Source organism: Megascapheus bottae, chromosome 14 (genome assembly GCF_031878675.1).
Source record: "Megascapheus bottae isolate mThoBot1 chromosome 14, mThoBot2.hap1, whole genome shotgun sequence".
In the NCBI taxonomy this organism is placed as follows: domain Eukaryota; kingdom Metazoa; phylum Chordata; class Mammalia; order Rodentia; family Geomyidae; genus Megascapheus; species Megascapheus bottae.
Window position 1 is genome coordinate 51,165,007 of NC_143522.1, and position 10,359 is coordinate 51,175,365.

General features: G+C 48.5%; 1 pseudogene; it reads right to left on the bottom strand.

Moving 5' to 3' along the window:
* Window positions 1-3,756: 3,756 nt before the first annotated feature.
* Window positions 3,757-4,701, bottom strand: LOC150055246 (uncharacterized; annotated as a pseudogene).
* Between the last annotated feature and the right edge of the window lie 5,658 nt (window positions 4,702-10,359).

Genomic DNA, 10,359 nt, shown 5'->3' on the forward strand with positions numbered 1-10,359 from the left:
GGCGCCTTGTATTGCCTTGCCTTGCCACTAGGGGACGCCTTGCATTGCCTTGCCACTAGAGGGCACCTTGACCAGCCTTGCTTTGCCTTGCCTTGCCGCTTAGGGGGAGCCTTGCTTTGCCTTGCCGCTAGGGTGCGTCTTGCCTTGCCTTGCATTGTATGTAGAAGGCACCTTGCTTTATCTTGCCTTGCCTTGCCGCTCAGGGGTGCCTTGCTATGCCTTGCCTTGCCTTCCCACTAGGGGGTGCCTAGACTTCCCTTGCATTACCTTGCCTTGCATTGCCTTGACGCTAGGGGGCGCCTTGCCTTGCGTGCCTTACCTTCCCTTGACGCTAGAGGGCACCTTGCCTTACCTGGTCTTGCTTTTCTGCTAGGAGGTACCTTGCCTACCCTTGTCTTGCCTTGCCTTGCCGCTAGGGTGTGCTTTGCCTTTACTTGCCTTGCTTTGCTGCTAGGGGGGCACCTTGACTTGCCTTGCTTTGCATTGCCTTGATTTGGCTGGCTTGCCTTGCCTAGCCGCTAGGGGGCGGTGTGACTTCCCTTGCCTTGCCTTCTCTTACTTGCGTTGCCGCTAGTGGGCGCTTTGCCTTGCCTTGTATTACCTTGCCTTGCATTCCCTTTTCTTGCCTTGAAGCTAGGGGGCGCCTGGCATTGCATTGCGTTGCCTTGCCACTAGAGGGCGCCTTCCCTTGCCTTGCCTCTAGGGTGTGACTTGCCTTGCCTTGCCTTGCCACTAGGGGGCGCTTTACCTGTCTTGCCTTCCCTTGCTGCTAAGGGGGCGCATTGCCTTGCCTTGCCACTAGGGACCGCTTTGCCTTGCTTCCTTGCCGCGAAGGGGCGCCTTTCCTTGCCTTTCCTTTCCTTTAAAAGGATGCGTTCCTTGCCTTGCCTTGCCATGCCTTGCTGAGAAGGGTGCTTTTCCTTGCCTTGTCTTGCCTTTCTGCTAGGGGACGCGTTGTCTTGCCTTGCCTTGCTTTAAGGGGCCTTCCTTACCTTGAGTTGCCTTGCCTTGTCGCTAAGGGGCTCCTTGCCTTGCCTTGCCTCCCCTTGATACTGGGGGGGGGGGGGGCGCTTACCTTGCCTTGACTTGCCTAACCTTGCTGCTAGATGGCGCCTTGCCTTGCTTTTACTTGCCTTACCACTAGGGTGTGCATTGCCTTGCCTTGCCCTGCCTTGCTTTAGGGGGCCGTCCTTACCTTGAGTTGCCTTGCTTTGCCTTGCCTTGCCTTGCCTCTAGGGGATGCCTAACCTTGCTGCTAGTGGGCGCCATGCCTTACCTTGCCTTGCGTTGCCACTTGGGGGCATCTTGCCTTGCCTTGCCTTGCCTTTCCTTGCCTTGCTTTGAATTGCAGGTAGGGGGCACCATGCCTTGACTTGCCTTGCCTTTCTGATAGGGGGTGCCTTGCCTTGCCCTGCCTTGCCTTGCCACTAGGGGGCACCTTGCCTCACATTGTCTTGCCCCAAGGGGGCAGCTTGCCTTGTCTTGCCTTGCCTTGCTGCTAGGGAGTGCTCTGCCCTGCCTTGCCTTGCCCTGCCCTGCCTTGACATTCCTTGCCTAGCAGACAGAGAGAGACTGAGACTGGAGGAGAGAGGCAGAAAGAGACAGAGAGACAGAGACTAGATGGAGAGGGGACAGAGAGATACAAACAGTGATACAGAGAGAGTAAGACAGACAGAGATATAGAGACAGAGACAGAGACAGAGAGACAGACAGAGCCAGATTGAAAGACAGAGACGAGAGACAGAGACAGAGACTGCGAGAGAGACAGAGACAGAGAGACAGACAAAGAAAGAAAGAGTGACATACAGAAAGAAAGAGACAGAGACAGAGATAAGGCCGACAGAGAGACAGGCACCAAATCAGAGAGACAGAGATAGACAGACAGACAGAGAGACAGACAGAAAGACAGACAGACAGAGAAACAGAGGCAGTCTGAGAGGCAGAGAGACAGACTGAGAGAGAGAGACAGAGATAGAGAGAGACAGAGAAAGATAGACTGAGAGTCAGAGACAGAGACACAAAGACAGAGACAAAGAGAGAGACAGAGATTCCGAGAGACAGATACAGACAGAGAGACAGTGATTCAGAGAGACAGAGACCCAGAGAGATGGAGATTCAGAGAGACAGAGATCCAGAGACACAGAGATCCAGAGAGACAGAGAGACCGAGAGAGACAGACAGAGAGACAGAGAGAGACAGAGAGACAGACAGAAAAAAACAAAGACAGAGATTTGGAGAGACAGAGACAGAGAGACAGAGATTGAGGGACAGAGATAGGGAAACAGAGACAGAGACAGAGAGATATTCAGAGACAGAGATTCAGAGAGACAGACAGACATTCAGACAGAGAGACATACAGAGACACAGAGAGACAGACAAAAACAGAGACAGAAACAGACAGAGACACACAGAGAGAGACAGAGAGGCAGACAGAGACACAGAGACAGACAGACAGAGACAGAGACACAGAAACACAGACACAGACAGGGACAATCAGACAGCTAGACTAAAACACTCAGAGACATTGAGAAAGACAGAGACAGAGACAGAGAGGTAGAGACAGACAGAGAGAGATAAACAGAGACATATTGACAGACAGAGTCAGAGAAAGAGTGAGAGACAGAAAGAGATAGAGACAGAGACAAGAGAGACAGGGAGACAGATAGAGTGAGACAGACTGAGAGACAGAGAGGCAGAAAGAGAGACAGCAACATTGAGAAAACTCATAGACTGACAGAGAGAGACAGACAGAGAGACCAACAGACAGAGAGGCAAACAGAGAGAGAGACAGAGTGACAGACATACACAGAGAAAAACAGACACAGAGGCAGAGAAAGACAGACACAGAGGCAGAGAAAGACAAATAGCAAAGAGACACAAACAAGAGACAGACAGACAAAGAGACGGAGACAGAGAGATAGAAACAGATTGACAGATGGAGACAGTGAGGCAGAGATAGATATACAGAGAGACAGAGAGACAGAGACAGTGAGACAGAGAGACAAGAAGATAGGGAGACAGATAGGGAGACAGATACAAAGGCAGACAGAGGGAGAGAGGGACAGAGGGACAGAAGGTCAGAGGGACAGAGAGACAGAGACAGAGACAGATAGAAACAGAGAGACAGAGAGATAGAAAGAGACAGACTGGCAGAGATAGACTGAGACTGAGGGAGAGAGGCAGTCAAAGACAGACAGATACTGATGGAGGCAAAGAGAAAGACAGAGAGGTAGAGACAGAGGGGACAGAAAGATACAAACTGAGACAGAGACAGTGATGCAGAGAGAGTAAGACAAAGGCAGAGATATAGAGAGACAGAAACACATGGAGAGAGACAAAGACAAAGAGACAGGAACAGAGAGACAGAAAGACAGAGACAGAGACTGCAAGAGAGAGAGACAGAGAAAGAGAGAAAGTGACATACAGAGAGACAGAGAAAGAGACAGAGACACAGGCCGACAGACAGAGAGATAGGCAGCAATTCAGAGAGATAGACAGAGAGACCTAGACAGAGAGACAGAGACAGAAAGGTAGACAGAGACAGACAGTTAAAGATAGACAGAGAGACAGTGAGACAGACAGAGTGACAGACAGAAACAGAGGCAGTCTGAGAGACAGACAGAGAGACAGACAGAAAGAGACTGATTGACAGACAGGCAGAGACAGAGAGAGAGACAGAGACAGATAAAGTCAGAGATAGAGAGACAGAGATTCAGAGATACAGAAATAGACAAAGATGGAGAGACAGACAGAGATTCAGAGAGACAGAGAGACAGACAGCATGACAAAGACTGACAGAGAAATAGAGGCAGTCTGAGAGACAGACAGAGTCAGCCAGACAGAGAGACAGACAGACTCATTGACAGAGAGACAGAGACAGAAATACAGAGACAGAGACACAGAGACACAGAGACAGACGGAACAGATTGACAAATAGACAGAGACAGAGAGACAGAGAAAGATAGACAGTGAGACAGAGACAGAGACAGACAGAGGCAGAGAGGCAGAGAAGCAGAGAGACAGAAACAGAGAGACAGAGACAGAAACAGTGACACAGAGAAAGTGACACAGATTGTTTGACACAGAGAGACAGGCGGACAGAGACACAAACAGAGAGAGAGAGACAGAGAGACAGACAGAGAGATAGAGACAGACAGAAAGAGATAGAGAGAAACAGATTCAGAGACAGACAGAGACATTGAGACAGACAGAGACAGAGACAGAAATACGGAACAGAGACAGAAACAGAGAGACAGATACAGATTCAAAGAGACAGAAACAGAGACACAGACAGAGAGACAGACAGAGACATAGAGACAGACAGGGTGACAGAGGGACAGAGAAACAGGGAGACAGGGAGACCTGGAGACAGAGGGACAGAGGGACAGAGTGACAGAGGGATAGAGACACAGAGGGACAGAGGGACAGAGAAAGTGATACAGAGCCACACAGAAAGACAGAGACAGAAAGACAGACAGAGACAGAGAACAGACAGAGACAAAGAAACAAAGAGACTGAGAAACACAGAGAGGACAGAGAGAAACAGAGACAGAGAGACAGAGACAGGGAGAGACAGAGGAGAGACAGAGAACCAGATAGAGACAGAGAGAGAGAAAGACACAAAGAGAGAAAGACAGACACAGAGAGAAAGATAGACACAGAGAGCAAAAGACAGATAAAGACAGATAGACACAGAGACAATCAGACAGGGACTGACAGAGACAGAGAGGGGAAAGAGAGATACAGTGAGGCAGAGACAGTGAGACAGAGAAAGACAGAGACAGAGATAGAGACAGAAACAGACAGAGACAAAGAGACAGAGAGACAGGAACAGAGAGACAGAGACAGATTGAAAGACAGACAGAGAAAGAGAGAAATAGAAAAAGTGGTAGACAGACGGACAGAGACAGACAGACACAAGCCGACAGACAGAGAGACATAGACAGAGAGACATGGACAGAGAGACCGAGACAGAAAGACAGAAAAGAGATGGAGATTCAGAGAGACAGAGAGACAAAAAGACAGAGACAGACAGACAGACAGAGACGGACAAAGAGACAAACAGACAGTTAAAGACAGAGAGACAGTGAGACAGACAGAGTGACAGACAAACAGAGACAGAGACACAGAGGTTCAGAGAGACAAACAGAGAGATAGAGGTTCAGAGAGACAGACAGAGATTCAGAAAGACAGAGACAGACAGAGAGACAGATAGCCAGAGAGACAGACAGAGAAACAGACAGTCTGAGAGACAGATCGAGAGATAGCCAGACAGAGAGACAGAGAGAGAGAGACAGAGACAGACTGACAGACACAGGGATAGTGAGACAGAGACATTGAGACAGAGAAAGTGACAGAGAGACAGACAAGGAGACAGACAGACTGACAGACAGATGGAGACAGGGAGACAGATAGATACACACAGAGAGAGACAGAGAGAGTGACAGGGATAAAGAGGCAGAAACAGAGAGACAGACAGAGACAGAGAGAGACAGTGAGACAGAGAGACCGGGAGACAGACAGGTAGACAAGGAGATAGGGAGACAGATACAGAGGTAGAGAGACGGAGAGAGGGACAGAGGGACAGAAGGTCAGAGGGACAGACAGACAGACAGACAGACAGACCATGGTAGACAGAGATACAGACAGCGAGATAGACAGAGACAGATTGGCAGACAGAGAAAGAGAGGCAGAGAGGCAGACAGTGACAGAGTGACAGAGACAGTGACAGAGATACAGAGATATAGAGATACAGAGGGAGAGAGACAGACAGAGAAAAACAAAGACAGAGAAAAGCAGAAAGATTGAGAGACAGAGACAGAGAAAGAGAAAGAGTGACATACAGAGAGACAGAGACAGAAACAGAGTCTGACAGACAGCAATTCAGAGAGACAGAGACAGACAGACATAGACAGAGAGACTTAGACAGAGACAGAAAGACAGAGTGACAGAGATTCAGAGAGATAGACAGACAGTTAAAGACAGAGAGACAGACTGTGAGACAGAGTGACAGACAGACCAAGAAACAGAGGCAGTCTGAGAGATAGACAGAAATAAACAGAGACAGAGTGACAGAGAGACAGAGACAGAGAGACAGACAGAAACAGACAGGGACAAAGAGAAAGACAGAGACAGAGACAGATATAGAGACTGAGGGACAGAGACAGGGAAACAGTGACAGGGAGACAGAGACACAGAGAGAAACAGGGGCAGGCTGAAAAACCGACAGAGAGACAGACAGAGAGACAGACAGTCAGAGACTGATAGAGACAGAAAGGCAGAGACAGAGACAGAGACAGAGATAGAAACAGACTTAGAGACAGAGACAGAGATTCAGAGAGACAAAGACAGACAAACAGAAAGACAGAGAAAGACACAGACACAGAGAAAGACACAGAGGCAGAGAAAGACAAATAAACAAAGACAGACACAGAGACAGACAGACAGACAGAGACAGATGGAGACAGACAGAGAAGAGAAACAGAGAAAAGAGACTGACAGATAGAGAGACAGGAACAGATTGACAGACAGACGGAGACAGGGAGACAGATACACACAGAGAGAGAGACAGAGAGAGTGACAGAGACAGAGACAGAGAGACCGAAACAGAAAGACAGAGAGACAGGGAGACAGGGAGACCAGGAGATATGGAGACAAGAAGATAGGGACACAGAGAGACAGGGAGAGAGATATAAAGGCAGAGAGACAGAGGGAGAGAGGGTCAGAGGGATAGAAGGAAAGAAGGTCAGAGGGACAGAGAGACAGAGACACAGAGACAGACAGACAGAGGGACAGGGGGACAGGGGGACAGGGGGACAGAGGGACAGAGAGACAAAGTGACTGAGACAGAGCGTCAGAGGCAGTCAGAGACAGAGAGTCAGAGATAGTGAGACAGAGAGACAGAGACAGACAGAGAAAGGGAGACAGAGATACAGCCCAAGAGACAGACAGAGAGATACAGAAACAGAGATACAGAGAGAGGTAGCAGAGAGACAGACAGAAAGAGACACACAGACAAAGACAGAGACAGAGATGGAGAGAGACAGAGACAGAGAGACAAAGTTAGGGACAGAGACACAGAGATAGACAGATGGAGAGACAGACAGAGAGAGATTCAGAGAGACAGAGACAGACAGACAATGATTCAGAGAGACAGAGATCCAGAGAGATAGAGATTCAGAGAGACAGAGATCCAGAGAGACAAAGAGAGAGACAGACAGACCGAGAGAGAGACAGAGAGACAGAGAAAAACAGACAAACAGAGATTCAGAGAGACAGATAGAGACAGAGACTAAGGGACAGAGACAGGGAAACAGACAGAGAGACACAGAGACACAGAGAGATTCAGAGAGACAGAGAGACAGAGACTGAGGAACAGAGATAGGGAAACAGAGACAGAGAGACAGAGACACAGCAAGATTCAGAGAGACAAAGACAGACAGACTGACAGAGACTGACAGAGACAGACAGAAAAACAAAAACAGACAGAGATAGACAGAGACACAGAGATAGACAGAGACAAAAACAGACAGAGACAGAGACACAGACAGACAGAGAGAGAGAGACAGAGAGACAGACAGAGAAAAACAGAAAGACAGACAGAGATTCAGAGAGACAGAGACAGAGACTGAGAGACTGAGACCAGGGAAACAGAGACAGAGAGACAGAGATACAGAGAGAGACAGAGAGAGATTCAGGGAAACAGAAAGATTCAGAGAGACAGACAGACTGACAGAGAGATAGAGACCTACAGAGACAGAGAGACAAAGACAGACAAAGATAGACAGAGTGACAGAAACAGAGACAAACAGAGACAGAGAGACAGACAGAGAGATGGGCAGACAGAGAGATAGACTCAGAGACAGAGAGAGAAACAGACAGACAGAGACCGACAAAGTCAGACAGAGAGACAAAGGCAGACAGAGACACAGAGTCACAGAAACACACAAAGTCAAACAGATAGAGACAGACAGAGGCAATCAGCCAGACAAAACCAGACAGAGACATTAAGAAAGATAGACACAGAGAGACAGAGATACATAGACAGAGAGAGTCAAATAGAGACAGATTGACAGAGTGATAGAGACAGAGTCAGAGACAGAGAGAGACAGAGATAGAGACAGAGAGAGACAGCGAGACAGAGAGATAGAAAGACAGAGTGAGACAGAGACAGACAGAGAGAGAAACAGAGACAGAGAGAGTCAGAGAGACAGAGAGGCAGAGACAGTGAGTCAGAGACTGAGAGTCATTAACAGAGAGACAGAGACAGAGACAGACAGACAGAGAGAGAGACAGACACAGGGAGAGAAAGAGAGAGACAGACAGACAGGGAAAGAGACACACACACAGAGAAATATAGACACAGATATAAAGACAGACACAGAGACAGAGAAAGACAGACACAAACTGAGACAGATAAACAAGTACAGACACAGACAGAGACAGACAGACACAGAGACATTCAGACAGAGACAGATACAGAAAGATTCAGAGAGATAAAGATAGACAGAGAGAGTCAGAAATAGTGAGGCAAGGACAGTGAGAGAGATACGGAGATGGAGACATAAACAGAGACAATGAGACAGAGAAAGAGACAGAGAGAAACAGAGACACAGACAGATACAGAGAGACAGACAGGGACAGAGAGACAGACAGAGCCAGAGAGCTAGGGAGACAAGGAGACAGAGTGACAGAGACAGAGAGGCAGAGACAGAGAGACAGAGACAAAGAGACAGAGAGACAGACAAACAGAGGGACAGAAGGGCAGAGGGACAAAGAGACAGTGGGACAGATGGACAGAGGGACAGAGAGACAGAGAGACAGAGGCAGACAGACAGACAGATAGAGAGACAGACGAACAGAAGGACAGAAAGTCAGAGAGACTGAGTGACAGAGGGACAGAGACTGAGTGACAGAGGGACAGAGACAGAGAGACAGACAAAGACTAAGAGAAAGAGAGACAGAGACAGAGAGACATGGGGACAGGGGAAAGAGTGACAGAGGGACAGGGGGACAGAAGGACAGAAGGACAGAGAAACAGAGAGACAGAGATTGCCGCACAGGGCAACAGAGAAAGCAACACAGAGGCAGCAACAGATAGAGAGACAGACAGATAGATACAGAGAGACAGACAGAGGGATAGACAGAGACAGTGTCACAGAGAGGCAGAGAGAGATAGACAGATGGAAAGAAGACAGACAGGCAGAGACAGACAGAAAGACAGACAGAGAGACAGACATATAAAGAGATAGAGTCACAGAGAAAGACAGAGAGACAGACAGACAGATAAAGGACAGACAGACGGACAGAGACAGAGAGACAGACAGAGACTGACAGAGAGATAGTCACAGAGAGAGACAGCGAGAGAGACAGATGGACAGACAGAAAGACAGAAGGACAGACAGACAGGCAGAAGGACAGACGGATAGAAAGACAGAGATAGAGAGACAGAGATAGAGAGACAGAAAGACAGAGACAGAGAGAAAGAGAGATAAACAGATAGCCTGAGAGACAGAGTTAGAGAGACAGAGAGAGAGAGAGATAGAAAGACAGACAGAAAGAGACAGGCAAACAGAGGCAGAGACCAAGACAGACAGAGACTGAAGGACAGACAAAGGCAGAGAGATAGAGACAGAAAGACAGAGAGAAAAACAAAGAGACAGAGACAGAGACCTAGACAGCGAGACAGAAAGAGACAGACAGATAAAGAGAGACAGAGACAGAGGCAGAGAAATAGAGAGACAGAGACAGAGAAAGAGGGTCAGAGAGACAGAGAGACAGAGGGACAGAGGGATAGAGGGACAGAGGGACTGAGGGACAGAGGGATAGAGAGACAGAGGGACAGAGGGACAGAGAAAGTGACAGAGCGACACAGAGAGAGTGCCAGGCAGACAGAGACAGAGAGAGAGAGAGAGACAGAGACAGAGACAGAGAGAAAGGGGCAGAAGTTCAGAGGGACAGACAGAGACAGACAGACAGACAGACAGGGTGACAGAGGGACACAGAGACATGGAGACAGGTTGACAGATGGACAGAAGGACTGAGGGACAGAGGGATAGAGAGACAGAGGGACTGAGGGACAGAGAAAGCATCACAGATTTAGTGACACGGAGAGGGCAACACTTAGAGACAGACAGACAGACAGACATAGGGACAGAGAGACTGAGACACAGACAGAAGACAGAGACAGAGTCAGAGAGAGACAGAGACACAGAGAGACAGGAGAGACAGAGAGGGAGAGACAGAGAAGGAGATAGAGACAGAAAGAGAGAGACTGACAGACAGAGAGACAAACAGACAGATACAGAGTCAGACCAAGACAGAGAGAGATAGACAGAAATAGAGAAAGAAAGATACAGA